This window comes from Triticum urartu, chromosome 3 (assembly GCF_003073215.2).
Source record: "Triticum urartu cultivar G1812 chromosome 3, Tu2.1, whole genome shotgun sequence".
In the NCBI taxonomy this organism is placed as follows: Eukaryota; Viridiplantae; Streptophyta; class Magnoliopsida; order Poales; family Poaceae; genus Triticum; species Triticum urartu.
The window spans coordinates 124,177,646-124,191,062 of NC_053024.1; the positions used below are offsets into that span (position 1 = coordinate 124,177,646).

Consider the following 13,417-nt stretch of genomic DNA (forward strand, 5'->3'; position numbering starts at 1 on the left):
GTATGATTAGTGTACGATTGAATCGAGGGCGTCACAAGTTGGTATCAGAGCTGACTGCCTGTAGGTAGCCCCCTTTCCAACTCCTTGGCCGAAGTCGAGTCTAGTCACTACAAAAACTTTTACTAACATGGCTGTGTGTCTTACGGGCCCACGTCGCCATATGGGTGGTATTAGGATCTTTTATTCCTCGTCTATACTCTGGGACTCTGATCTCTCTTCTATTTGGGTTAAAATGGTTTTACTAACTCTAACCTTAGGATCCCATGACCACATCCACCCCAAAGCTGGATAAGCCATTTTCCTTAGAATAGTGTTCTGGATAGTACACACACTGTCGTGATGACAACGAAGTGGTATCCATCGTACCTCTTTCATTATGCATGTTTCATCATGAATGATCCTTGTTTTTGCAAATGCTCAATGCTGAACTACCCCCTGTTACTTGTTAGCAGGATGGTTAGACCCGTTGGTCGTGTGGTGCTAACGATCCACCACCGCCGAATTGTTTGCCGGAATGATGCAACAATTTGAGCTGAACCGCCAGTTCATGGAGGGAATGATGGCTCAGTTTCCTTGTCCGAACATGAATCAATAGCCAACCCCAGGAACTCTGCAGGACTTCATGCGTCTCAACCCAACTATTTACCGCAGCTCAACTCAACCCCTTGATGCTGATGACTGGCTCCGCGACATCACATATGAAATGGAGTCTGCTAGTGTGGCCCCTGCTAGCTATGTCACCTTTGCATCTTTCTTTCTGAAGGGTCCCGCTGCTCAATGGTGGGACAGCCACATGCGTACCCTGCCTACTGGAATGGTCATCACTTGGCCGGATTTCCAAGCTGCCTTCCGTGCCCGCTTCATTCCTCAGGGAATCATGTACATGAAGAAGCGAGATTTCCGCAACCTCACCCAAGGCAACAATACTGTAGATGCTTATCAGCGGGAATTTCTAGACTTGTCTCGTTATGCTGAAGAAGACATTGCAACTGATGCTCGTAGGCAAGAAAAGTTCCGTGGTGGACTTCACCCTGACATTAAGCTAGCACTGCTCGCTCATGACTTTGCCGACTTCGCCACCTTGGTGAACAAGGCTATTCAGGTTGAGACTGGTCTTCAGGAACACCAGGGATCCCTTAGGCGCAGCCGTGATGCTGGCTCATCTCCGGGCCCGTCAGCACAGAAGCGTCGGATATGGATTCCCCACAACATGTATCGTCCAGCTGCACCTGCACCAAGACATACCTATGCCGCACCTCGTCTGCCTCCTCCACCGCAGAGGCAGCCCCTTCGGGCTGTACCACCCCAAGCTTCTGCTCCCGATCCCAATGATGGTTTGTGCTTCAGATGTGGCCGCTCAGGTCACCTTGCCAAAGAGTGCAATCAGAAAAGGAACCAACTGGCTTTGCCTTCAACTGGCCGTAACAACCAGCCCCACAACAACAATGCCAGACCTTATGGTCGTGGTCAGGCTAATCATGTTGATCTGAATGAAGCTCAAGACCAGCCTACTACTATGATGGGTACTCTCCTTGTTAATTCAGTACCAGCATATGTTTTATTTGATTCAGGAGCATCACATTCATTCATGTCAGAAAATTTTGCATATGCACACGACATTCGATGCGAGCCCATGAACACTCCGATAGTGGTACGCACCCCTCCGGGTCAGTGTCGAACTACCATGATTGGTCGCGACGTCCCCATTGAAATTGAAGGGTTGGAATTTCATGTTTCTCCCATTATTCTGGAGTCTTCCAATATTGACCTCATTCTGGAAATGGAATGGTTGAAAGCACATACTGCCTCCATCGTTTGTGCCACCAAAGTCGTTCATCTCCTACATCCTTTCGAGGAGATAGTAAGCTACCATGCTCAGATTGTTCAAAACGCTGAAGCACGACTTTATGCTTTGAATGCATTGAACGCAGCACCTCTTGAGGGAATTGAAAAGATCCCAGTTGTTTGTGACTTCCTAGACGTCTTTCCAGAAGAACTTCCAGGAATACCCCCTACTCGGGCTGTCGAGTTCGTCATCGACTTGAAACCAGGCACCGTACAAGATGCCGCCTCACGAACTCCTTGAACTTAAGGAGGAAATCGACAAATCTCTTCGCAGTGGTTTCATTCGTCCAAGTTCCTCAGCTTGGGGAGCACCTTCTCTATTTGTGAAGAAGAAGGATGGAACGAATCGTTTGGTACAAGACTATCGTCCTATCAACCAAGCTACAATTCAGAACAAATATCCGCTTCCCCGGATCAATGATTTGTATGATCAACTGGCTGGTTCATCGATATTCTCTAAACTCGACTTGAGGTTGGGTTACCACCAGATCCGTGTTCGTGAAGAGGATATTCCAAAGACCGCATTCGTCACTCGTTATGGTTCTTACGAGTACACCATCATGTCTTTTGGTTTGACCAATGCTCTAGCCACATTCTCTTGTCTGATGAGCTACATATTCATGGATTACATCGACAAGTTCATCGTAGTCTATCTGGATGATATCCTGGTATATTCGAAGAACAAAGAAGAACATGCTAAACATCTCCGACTTGTTCTAGAGAAGCTTCGAGAACATCAACTTTATGCCAAGTATTCCAAGTGCGAATTTTGGCTACCCGAAGTCACCTACCTTGGTCATGTCATCTCCAAGGATGGTATTGCCGTCAACCCAGAGCGAGTTCAGACTATTCTTGACTGGACCCCTCTGAAGACTGTCAAGCAAGTCAAAAGCTTTCTCGGCCTAGCCAGCTATTGTCGCCGCTTTGTCAAGAACTTCTCCAAGATCGCCAAGCCACTGACCAATCTGCTTCACAAAGGCGTTAAGTTCGATTGGACAGACAAATGTCAGGAAATTTTCCAGGCACTCAAAGACAAGCTGACATCTGCCCCAGTGCTTGCTCCCCCTGATTCTCGCAAGGACTTTGTCATCTATTGCGACGCTTCACGTCAAGGATTAGGCTGTGTCCTAATGCAAGAGCGCAGAGTGATTGCTTATGCCTCTCGTCAAGTGCGTCCTCATGAAGAGAACTACCCAGTTCATGACCTTGAGCTTGCTGTGGTTATCTATGCATTGAAACTATGGAGACAGTACCTTCTTGGTAATCGTTGCGAGATCTTCACTGATCATCAGAGTCTGAAGTATTTGTTTACTCAGCCAGATCTGAACCTCCGTTAGCAGCGATGGATGGAAGCTATTGCTGACTACAACTGTGGTATATCTTATAAACCTGGCAAGGCTAATGTAATGGCCGATGCCCTGAGCCGTAAGTCTTATTGCAACAATCACATGGTCTTCAAAGCTCAACCCCGCATTTATGAAGAGCTATGCAAGCTGAACCTTCAACTAGTTCCACAAGGTTCTTTGAATAACCTTGTCCTGGAACCAACTCTGCTGAAAGCAATTAAGTCTGCTCAAGCCAAAGATGCTCACGTGGATTTGACGAAAAAGGATCTTGCCTTAGAGAAATCCAGAGATTTCTCACTTGGTGAAGATGGAACCTTATACTTCAGAGGTCGCATTGTCGTACCATGGTTTGAGCTTATGACAGAGAAGGTGATGAAAGAAGCGCATGATACCCCTCTCTCTATTCATCCGGGAAGTACCAAGATGTATCTAGACATCCGTCAAAAGTACTGGTGGTCTAACATGAAGCAAGACATTGCTCGATATATTGAAGAATGTGACGTTTGTCGTCGCGTCAAAGCAGAACATCAGAAACCGGCTGGACTTCTACAACCGCTTCCGATTCCTGAATGGAAGTGGGATAAGATTTAGATGGACTTCGTCACTGGTCTTCCCAAGTCTCGGAAAGGTAATGATGCTATGTTTGTCGTCATCGACCAATTCTCAAAGGTTGCTCACTTTCTGCCAGTCAAGGAGACTATCACTGCTAGTCAATAAGCAAACTTGTATATCTCCAGAATTTTGTCGCTCCACGGCATTCCGAAGGAGATCAGTTCAGACCGCGGAAGTATTTTCACTTCTAAGTTCTGGGATAGTTTCCAAGAGGCAATGAGAACTCATATTACCTGGAGCACTGCTTATCACCCCCAATCCCAAGGCCAAGTCGAGCGAGTCAATCAAATTCTTGAAGACATGCTTCGAGCTTGTGTTATTTCTTTTGGCAAGAAGTGGGAAGAATCTCTCCCTCATGCGGAATTCTCTTATAACAACAGTTATCAAGCCAGCTTGAAGATGGCACCCTTCGAAGTGCTTTATGGACGTAAGTGCCGAACCCCTCTGAATTGGTCAGAAACTGGGGAACGGGTGCTCATCGGTCCAGACATTATTCAACAAGCTGAAGAGCAGGTTCGCATTGTCCGGGAATCTCAAGGCGGCCCAGTCCCATCAGAACAGCAACTATGACCAGAAACACTGGGGTTCAACTTATCAACCTGGTGAACAAGCTTATCTGCGTGTCACTCCTTTGAGAGGAACTCATCGGTTCGGAGTCAAGGGCAATCTAGCTCCGTGCTACATTGGTCCCTTCCGCATCCTTGCCCGTCGTGGACTGGTGGCTTATCAACTGGAGTTGCCACCTCAGTTCTCTCACGTCCATGATGTCTTCCACGTGTCGCAACTTCGTCGATGCTTCAAGGATCCGGAACGTGAAGTGGATCCGGAACTGATTGAAGTGCAAGATGATCTCACATACAAAGAGCATCCGATCTGCATTCTTGAAGAAGCTGAACGTCGAACACGCCAGAAGGTTACCAAGTTCCTCAAGGTGCAATGGTCAAATCATTCTAAAGATGAAGCCACTTGGGAACGCGAGGATAACCTCCGTGCTGAGTACCCCGACCTGTTCCCTTCTACCTCTTAATTCTCGGGACGAGAATTTCTTTTAGAGGAGGAGAGTTGTAACACCCGGTGTAATGATGCTACAGTAACCCCTGGGGTTCAGTTAATTATTTTTCTAAACAAGTGCTTGATCATCTTTGTCTCCTCTCTCTTCCAGTTTTCAGTTGAATTCAAATTCAAACTTTGTGTGGAATTCAAAATGCTCAAACATGAAAACTAAAATGTTCATCATGTGGGAAGTATTCTTCTGGTAATATTGGTGGTGAACCAACATTTTTGCAAAATGTGAAGGTGGCCTAAAATAGCTAAAACAGTAAAGCAAAAAAAAAGAAAAGGAAAAGGAAAAGGGAAAGGAAAGGAGAGAGAAGGAAGTGCCCATGCCCCACTGGGGCCAAGCCCACCTGGGCCGACCCAGCTCCCCCTCACCCAGGCCGGCCCACCTACCTCTCCCCTGTTCCCCTCCCCCCTGTGCGTCTGACCAGGCGCGTCCCGCTCGTCCCCGCCGGACCGGGCGCACCGCCCCGTACTCCACGTCGCCGGCGAGAGGGGATAAGGCCCCGACGCCTCGGGCTCCCTCCCCACTCGCCCACTTGCTCCCCTCTCTCCTTCGACGTCTCCCCTTCCCTTCAGATCCACCGCTTCCGAGCGCGTCCATGGCCGCGACGCCGTGCTGACCGCGACCACCGCTGTCCCCGTCCCTCTCCGACGAGTCTCCGAGCGCCGTCGTGCCCCGCGGCGTCTCCCTCGACCACTGGACCAAGCCAGGATCCCCCACAACGAGCGCGGCGACCTCTTCTTCCTCCTCCGCTCCGACAAACGCCGGCGTCGAATTCGGCCACCTCGCGCCTTCCCCGAGCCCACCGATGCACATCTATAGGCTCACTATGAGCTACGCTCCTCCCCCTCTCTTTTGCTCCCGTACGCGCCCGGAGCGGCTGGACCCGCCATGGCTGAGCCGAGCTCCGCCGTTGAGCTCATTGTCGTCGACCTGATGCCCCTCGCGCCACGCTAACGCCACCACCGAGCTCCTGGAGCTCCTATCTGCTCAACGCACCCCTCCGCCACCCTTGGCGTGCCCTGGACGCTCGACTCCATCGACGCCCAAACTCTGGCGCCACTCCGGTCAGCGCTGCCGTGGCTCTAGGCCATCCCAGCATGCGGGACCGCCGGCGTTGGATGCGTGCGGCTCCCCTCGTTCGAACGCGCGTCACAGCACTCATTTTAATCACCCGTAGGCTTTTCCCGACGCGCTCCAGAAGGGCACCACCGCGTCCACTCGTCACCGGCGCCGTTCCCGGCCAACTCCGGCGAAGCCAGCACCACCATTCGACTCGCGGGCGAGGACTTGTCCGAACGCAGCCAACCGCGCGGCAAATGGTGCCCTCCGGCGCCTTTCTGGGCTGCTCCGCCGCGCGCCGTCGTGCTTTGGGTTGCCGGAGCAGCTCCGGCGACGCGTCCGACGTGGCGCCAGCGTGGCTGTGGGCCCCACGCGTTGGGCCGCTGACCGCTGGGCCCCGCGGGCCCAGTTGACCAAGTCAACTGCCCACATGGCAGCTCTGGCTCGCTGACATGTGGGTCCCGCGAGTAAAACATTTTTTTAAATAAAACGATTAATTAAAACGTTAGTTAAATTAGTTAGTTAATTAGTACTAACTAGTCACTGACTGCTGGGGCCCACGCCCCCTAACTAATCCTGTTAGTTTAGTTAAGCCTCTGTTAGACAGAGAGGCTGACAGGTGGGTCCCACCTGTCAGTTTGACTGGTCAGCAGAGCTGACGCAGTGCTGACGTCACTGCTGACGCAATAAACCTTTTCTGCTTTTAAAATAATTCAGAAATTGGTTTAAACTTCGAAAATCCGTAACTTTCAAACCATAGCTCGGATGAAAATGTTTTCCATATGAAAGTTTCTTAGAAAAATCCAACGAATCCGAATACGCTGCCCGTTCATCTGTCACATGCCCCTAGCATGCTGAACGTGGGACATTCCCCCTCCGGTCATTTGTCTGACACAGGTCCGGAACCGGGAATACATTCCTGGTTGAATCCCCCCTTCACCTACATCGTGTAGCCATACGTTAGGTCACTCCCGGCACAACATATTGCCACGTTATGCTTTGTGATGCTATGTTTGCTTTATATTTACTGTTTCTTCCCCCTCTTCTCTCCGGTAGACCCCGAGACCGATGCCGCCCCTGGGATCGACTACGTCGACGACGAACCCTTCTTGCCAGAGCAACCAAGCAAGCAAACCCCCTTTGAGCATTCCGATATCGCCCATTTCTTTCCCCTCTCATGCTTGCATTAGAACTGCTACTGCTTTCTGTATGATCCTACTCTGATGCATAGCCTGTTGTTGTTACTTGCTTTCACACCTTACCTGCTTATCCTAAACTGCTTAGTATAGGATGGTTAGTGATCCATCAGTGACCCCCACCTTGTCCCAGTTGCCTCGTTTTATGTTTGATGACTCAATCAACACGATCGACTTCCAGGCCCCGACATTTCACATCACCCCCCTAGTTGTACGACTCTGCAGAGCTACCATCGAGTGCCGAGGGTGGAACCTCTTACATCACTCCTGATGAGATCTCCGTAGTGTAGCTATACGGTCGAGGTCATCGAGGGTGATTTCCTCCTTAACCACTTCCGTTACGGCTCTGTCGTGCAACCCATCAAATGTGAACCTCGAGGGTGGATCCTCTTACGTTCACCTTGATGACAACATCGAGTGGAATTCACCGGGGGTGATTCCTCGGGTTTTCCCCTTGGTGTTAGACACACAGTTACTATGGTTACTATGACTTTGCACTGAGCCATGTTACTAAAGACGGGTCGACCCTGAGGGGTACCCGCGCGAGCTTAATTGCGAGTGATGTGGAGTCAGGTTGACCTGGAAGGTGCTCGCGAGATACTTACGAGGCGTGGCCGGGCATTCTTAGCCCTTGCCGCAAGTACTCGAGACGAGGCGATGGGGTCACATCGATCGTGAGTCTCTGCTTGTTACCGTGTGCTCCTAATCCACTATGGTTTGGATATTTGATCCGAGGGGCCTCTGGCCTGATAGCACTAACCATCACGTGGGCATTGTATGGGAGTTCTGCGTCGTATACATCAGCCAAAGCTTAATAGACGTCAGTGACTGAGTGGCGCGCGCCGGGTTGGACTGGTAAGCACCTACCTTTTTGAAGGAGGTAGCTAGGTCTGCTCACCGGCCGCCCACGCAACGTGCAGGAGTTCCCAGGGAGATGGCCCATGACCCCTGGGGGCATAAGTTTAGTCTGGCGTGCTGACCTCTCTATTAAGCCTAGGTCGGGTTGCGGCGTATTGTTTGGCCGAGGCCGGGCATGACCCAAGAAAGTGCGTCCGGCTGGAGTTAATCGAGCGTGGTGGGTAAGTTGGTGCACCCCTGCAGGGAAGAAACATCTATCGATAGCCTATCCTACGGTAACAGACACTTGGAGTTGTATACCGACCGATACAACTAGAACTGGATACTTGTGGTGAGAAATGGATGGATATGAGAAATGGATATGATGAATGGATAGTATGGCTCTGGGATTGCTTTCTCGCTGGGAGTCGAGAAAGGATCTCTGGCCGAGGTTGATAACACTACTGCTACTTTACTTTATGCTATTCTACTCCCTCTTGTTGCTGCAAGATGGTGGTTTCCAGAAGATGCTAGTCATCGATAGGACTAAGCCCTTCCTCTATTCTGGCATTCTGCAGTTTAGTCCACAGATACAACCCATTTCCTTTGATACAGATGCATACTTAGTTTAGATCTGATGTAAGTCTTGCGAGTACTTTGGATGAGTACTCACGGTTGCTTTGCTACCTCTTTCCCCCTTTACCCGATTGTTGCGACCAGATGACGGAGTCCAGGAGCCAGAAGACACCACTGAAGACTACTGCTACCACGAGGGTGCCTACTACTACGTGACGGCCGCTGACGACTTGGAGTAGTTAGGAGGCTCCCAGGCAGGAGGCCTTGCTTTTTCGATCGATGTTGCTTTTGTGCTAGCCTTCTTAAGGCAAACTTGTCTAACTTATATCTGTACTAAGATATTGTTGCTTCCGCTGACTCTGGTGTATTCGAGCCCTCGAGGCCCCTGGCTTGTAATATAAAGCTTGCATTATTTTAATTTGTGTCTAGAGTCGTGTTGTGATATCTTCCCGTGAGTCCTTGATCTTAATCGTACACATCTGCATGTATGATTAGTGTACGATTGAATCGAGGGCGTCACATTTCTCTTTCTCTTCGTCTTTTTCTTCACCCTTCAATGGAGATAAATGCTTGACAGCATTTTGCATTATATGAAAGGTGCACAATCCATGATATGATTCCGTGAAGACTTTTCCTATAGCTTTCCCCATTGCTGCATCTTGATCCGTATAAATAGTTCTAGGTTGCCTCCCATTATGTGCAGCTAGAAAAGTCTCAAAAAGACATGTAAATGAGACATGTTTCATCAACTAGTAATGCAGCACCAAAAATGGTGGTTTCTCTAAACTGATTCAGTCCAAGAAAAACACCAAATGGCCTATATTCTTTGTTTGTGCCAAAAGTGGTATCGAATGTGACAACATCGCCAAAGTGTACATATTCAAGAACCATTTTTGCACCAGCCCAAAATATGTTGGTTATATGCTCTTCACAGTCCAACTGCAAAGCATATTAGAAAGATGGATTCTCAATGATTTTTTCATGGAAGTACTTCAACATACTACCAGCCTGTCCAAAAGCTAACTCTCTCTGCCGCTTGCTTCGCAAATGATTCTTTTGGTCAACACAAGTGTAGCCGAGGTTAAGTGGTCCACCAACTTGACGACAAGCAAGCTCATGTGCAGCTTTTGGCATGATTCCAGAATCATCAGCGGCTTCTATTTCAAAAGCTTGTACTTCGGAAATCTTCCTTTGTGATGCCATCAAGTGACAAGTTTGTGGCAATTGAAGGTAATGATTGTGTTCTAGCACAATATCTGTGACTTCATAATTTTTTGCCACTCGATCCAATGCTATAGTCATCCGGGCTTTGCAATCTGTTCTTGTTTCAGCTCTAATACGCTTTGGCACATGGCCCAATGTTATCTTTTTTTTTCCGAAGACCCTCATTGGAACAAACAAATCCGCATGAAGTCACTTCACCATCAAACTTGCTTACATGTTTGTTTCTCTTCCTCACATCAAACCCTGCACGGCCCCCATATGCTACGCAAAACACCCAAGCTTCATCTGCATTTCTGAACCTCATACCAACTTGAGGTATTCCCTTATCAATTTCACCCATTGCACAACACTTGCAAATGCACAACACTCAAATCTTGTCAAATTGCACAACCACGCAGCCCAATCAGCAACAATTCTGTCAAATGGGACAGTACACACATCATTCAATTTCACACAATACGAAAAAAAATTCAGCTAAATAGCACAAACGGCTACCTGTTGGAGTCGACCTAGAGCTCGATGGCCAGTGCGGGGGCGAGGGAATGGACGGAGAGAGCCGTTGGAGCCCGTCGGAGGGGGCGGGGTGGAGGAGCCCGGAGTGGCGATGGAGGAACCTGCCGACGCCGTTTTGTACAGTGGTCGTGGCCGGAGCTCGATCCCCTCTGTTTCCTGCGGCGGCGGGGGGCTGCAGGAGAGCGGCGGCGGGTGCGGCGGCAACGACCGGAGAGCGGAAACGGGGGCGGCCGGAGAGCGTCGGCGGGGACGGCCGGAGAGCGGTGGCGGCGGGGGGCGGCGGCCGATGCCCCAGCCCACGCAGTTTTCCGCGGCCCGCGCGATGTGTCTGGCCGCCCGCGTAATTTTTCCCTGTGTTGAATCACTTTGACTGGGTGTGAACTGCTGCCAGCCATAGAATTGATTTGGACGAGGCGCAAGGCACACCGTGACCCGCCTCTGAGAAGGCATGGGATCTCAGTCCTACAATTACATGGGATCTCCTATCTGCTGCATTCTGCGGCAAAATAGAATGTCATGTCTTCGCACAGGACAGTCCTACGATTGGGCTGGCCCATGCGTGAACTTCGAGCGGTGTAAAAAATCGCTGGCCCACGCATGAGCTGAGTGGTGTAAAAAATCAGAAAAATGATGAGCGAAGGCTACGATTCAAACTCACGATCCTGCTATGGCAGCACCAGGTAGCTAGTCACTGCGACTGATTAGTGTTAGTGGTGAATAGGCAAAGCGAGTTCTTTAAAACTAGCTACATCGACAGATCGGGTCCTTTTTTTAGTTTTTTCTAAAAATTCTAAATATTTTTTTCAAATTCTGAACGTTTTCTATAAACACACACGTGTTTAAAAAAATTGTGAACAATTCTCGAATTTGTAAACAACTTTTCAAAATGCGAACCATTTTTGAAGTTGTGAACAAATTTTGAAAAACAGGAACATTTTTAAAATTCTGGCCAATTTACATAAACACAAACACGTTTTTGAAAACTGTGAACAATTTTTGAATTTATGTACAAAATTTCAAAACAAAAACGGTTTTGAATTCATGAACTAATCTAGAAAACAACAATAGTTTTGAAAAAAATATGAACAAATATTAAATTTATAACAAATTTACAAAAAATGGAATATTTTTTGAATTTGTGAACAAATCTTGAACAAAGGAACAATTTTTTAAATTTGGAACAATTTTTGACAATCACTAACCATTTTTGAAAAAATGTGAACAATTTTTTGAATTTGCGAACAAATTGTAAGAAGAGGAACATTTTTTAGTGAACAAATTTTAAGAACGGACCATTTTTGAATTTGTGAACAAATTTTGAAAATTGGGAACATTCTAAAAAATTGGATTTTTTAAGAATCCTGAACAATATTTTAAAACTACGAACAATTTTCAAATTCCAAACATTTTTCAAATTAGCAAACATTTTTCAAAATTGTGAATATAATTTAGAAAACATAAACAATTTTTAGAAATCCAAACAATACGTGAAATTTCCAAAAGAAATTGAAGAACTTAAAATAAACTTGAAAGCGAAAAAGGCAAATTGAAATGGAAAAGAAAAGAAAAAAGAAACAGGAAAACAGAATAAAAGAAAAACTAAAATCGGAATAGAAAAATGTTCCAAAACCAGAACGAACTAGTTAAATGGGCCGGGTCAGTTGCCTCGCTATTGCGCCTACCTGTGCGATGCGGCGACAATTTGCCGCAACCCGTGGCAAATAAGGTTTCTCCAAGATCACTAATTAAGGAGTACTCGTTGCAAAGAATACTTCACTTTTTTAGATTGCGATAAGTGATACATGTAGCGTGCCATTTGTCGTAATCTGGAAGTTTTTTCTTTTTTCATAGATCTGTCTATTTAAAACGTTTTATCTTTTAAATCATGTGTCTAAATCTTGAAGCGTTTTGATTATTGGATTTCTCACATCGAGATCTTCAAAATTAGATTCCATGTTGATAGATTTTGACGAACTTTTTTTCATCAAAAAACCGGACGAAAAGACACGGGCGAGAAAACCGAGCATGGTTTTTTTCCCTTTCCGAAAGAGACACGCCCGTGCCTCTCGCGAAATCACACCCGCCTCTCGTGGAAGCGAAACCGTGACTCTCGTAGAAGGAAAAAAAACAGAAAACACGTTTTTTTTCATTTCCGAGAGGCTCGGCCGTGACTCTCGCGAAAGCACAACCGTGCCTCTCGTGGAAGCAAAACCGTGACTCGTGAAAAAACAAAAAACATGTTTTTTTTTCCGTTTCCGAAAGGCACGGCTATAACTCTTTCTAAAGCACAACCGTGTCTCTTGCGGAAAAAAAACCGTGACTTTCGCGAAAGAAAATAAAATGAAAATAAAATCTGAATGATGGTGGTTTTGTAAATTAGGGTCCCCAGGTTTTTGCAATTTACTCGCTTCATCGCTCCCTCATGGCTCGGTCACGTCTCTTCGCTACTTGCCCTAAAAAACGAAACTGTTCCATGCACGATCCTCGTGCCCGACGTATGCACGACACAAAATCCAGCGGCTGATGCTCTTTCCATCATACGTATGTCCGGCCTGATTTCATTCATCGTGCATGAATCGTCTATTTATGTCGTGTGTATAGCACGACTCCCTAAAAAAAGTCGCTTAGCGGCTGACTGGACATGGTTGACCGGTCATCGTTAACTTTTGCAGAAAACAAATAAAAAATCTTTAATTCAAAATTTTAATTGGGTTTTTACAAAAGTTCACAAATTTGAAAAAAAACATTAAATTAGAAAAAGTTTCGCCGGATTTGAAATAAATCCATCGATTGAAAATAGTACATTGAATTTGTAAAAAGTTTAGCGAATTTGAGAAAAGTTCATCGTTTTCTTAAAGTTCATAATAATTGAAGAAAATTTCACCGAATTAATAAAACATCAAATTTGAAAAAAGTTTGCAATTTCGTAAAAAAGTTCATTGATTTTGAAAAAGAGTTTGAATTGAAATTAATTCAAGTATTCAATTTAGAATTGGGTCATCAGATTTTGACATGGTCAATGATTCCTCAAACTCTCCCATTCAACTCTTATCCTCCATAACACTAAGCTCCCTAGATTTAAAGAGCCTACATTCAATTGAGGTCTTCAATTGAAATTAGATCATCCAATTTTGATCGGGTCAACA

At 46.8% G+C, this 13,417-nt stretch overlaps 1 long non-coding RNA gene across 1 annotated transcript; it reads right to left on the reverse strand.

The window, feature by feature from the left end:
- Window positions 1-8,999: 8,999 nt before the first annotated feature.
- LOC125548153 lies at window positions 9,000-10,647 on the reverse strand. The gene is made up of 2 exons (XR_007300909.1): window positions 10,254-10,647; window positions 9,000-10,173 (listed from the first exon to the last, which is right to left on the reverse strand). It is a non-coding gene; the product is annotated as an uncharacterized LOC125548153 (long non-coding RNA).
- Window positions 10,648-13,417: the final 2,770 nt, after the last annotated feature.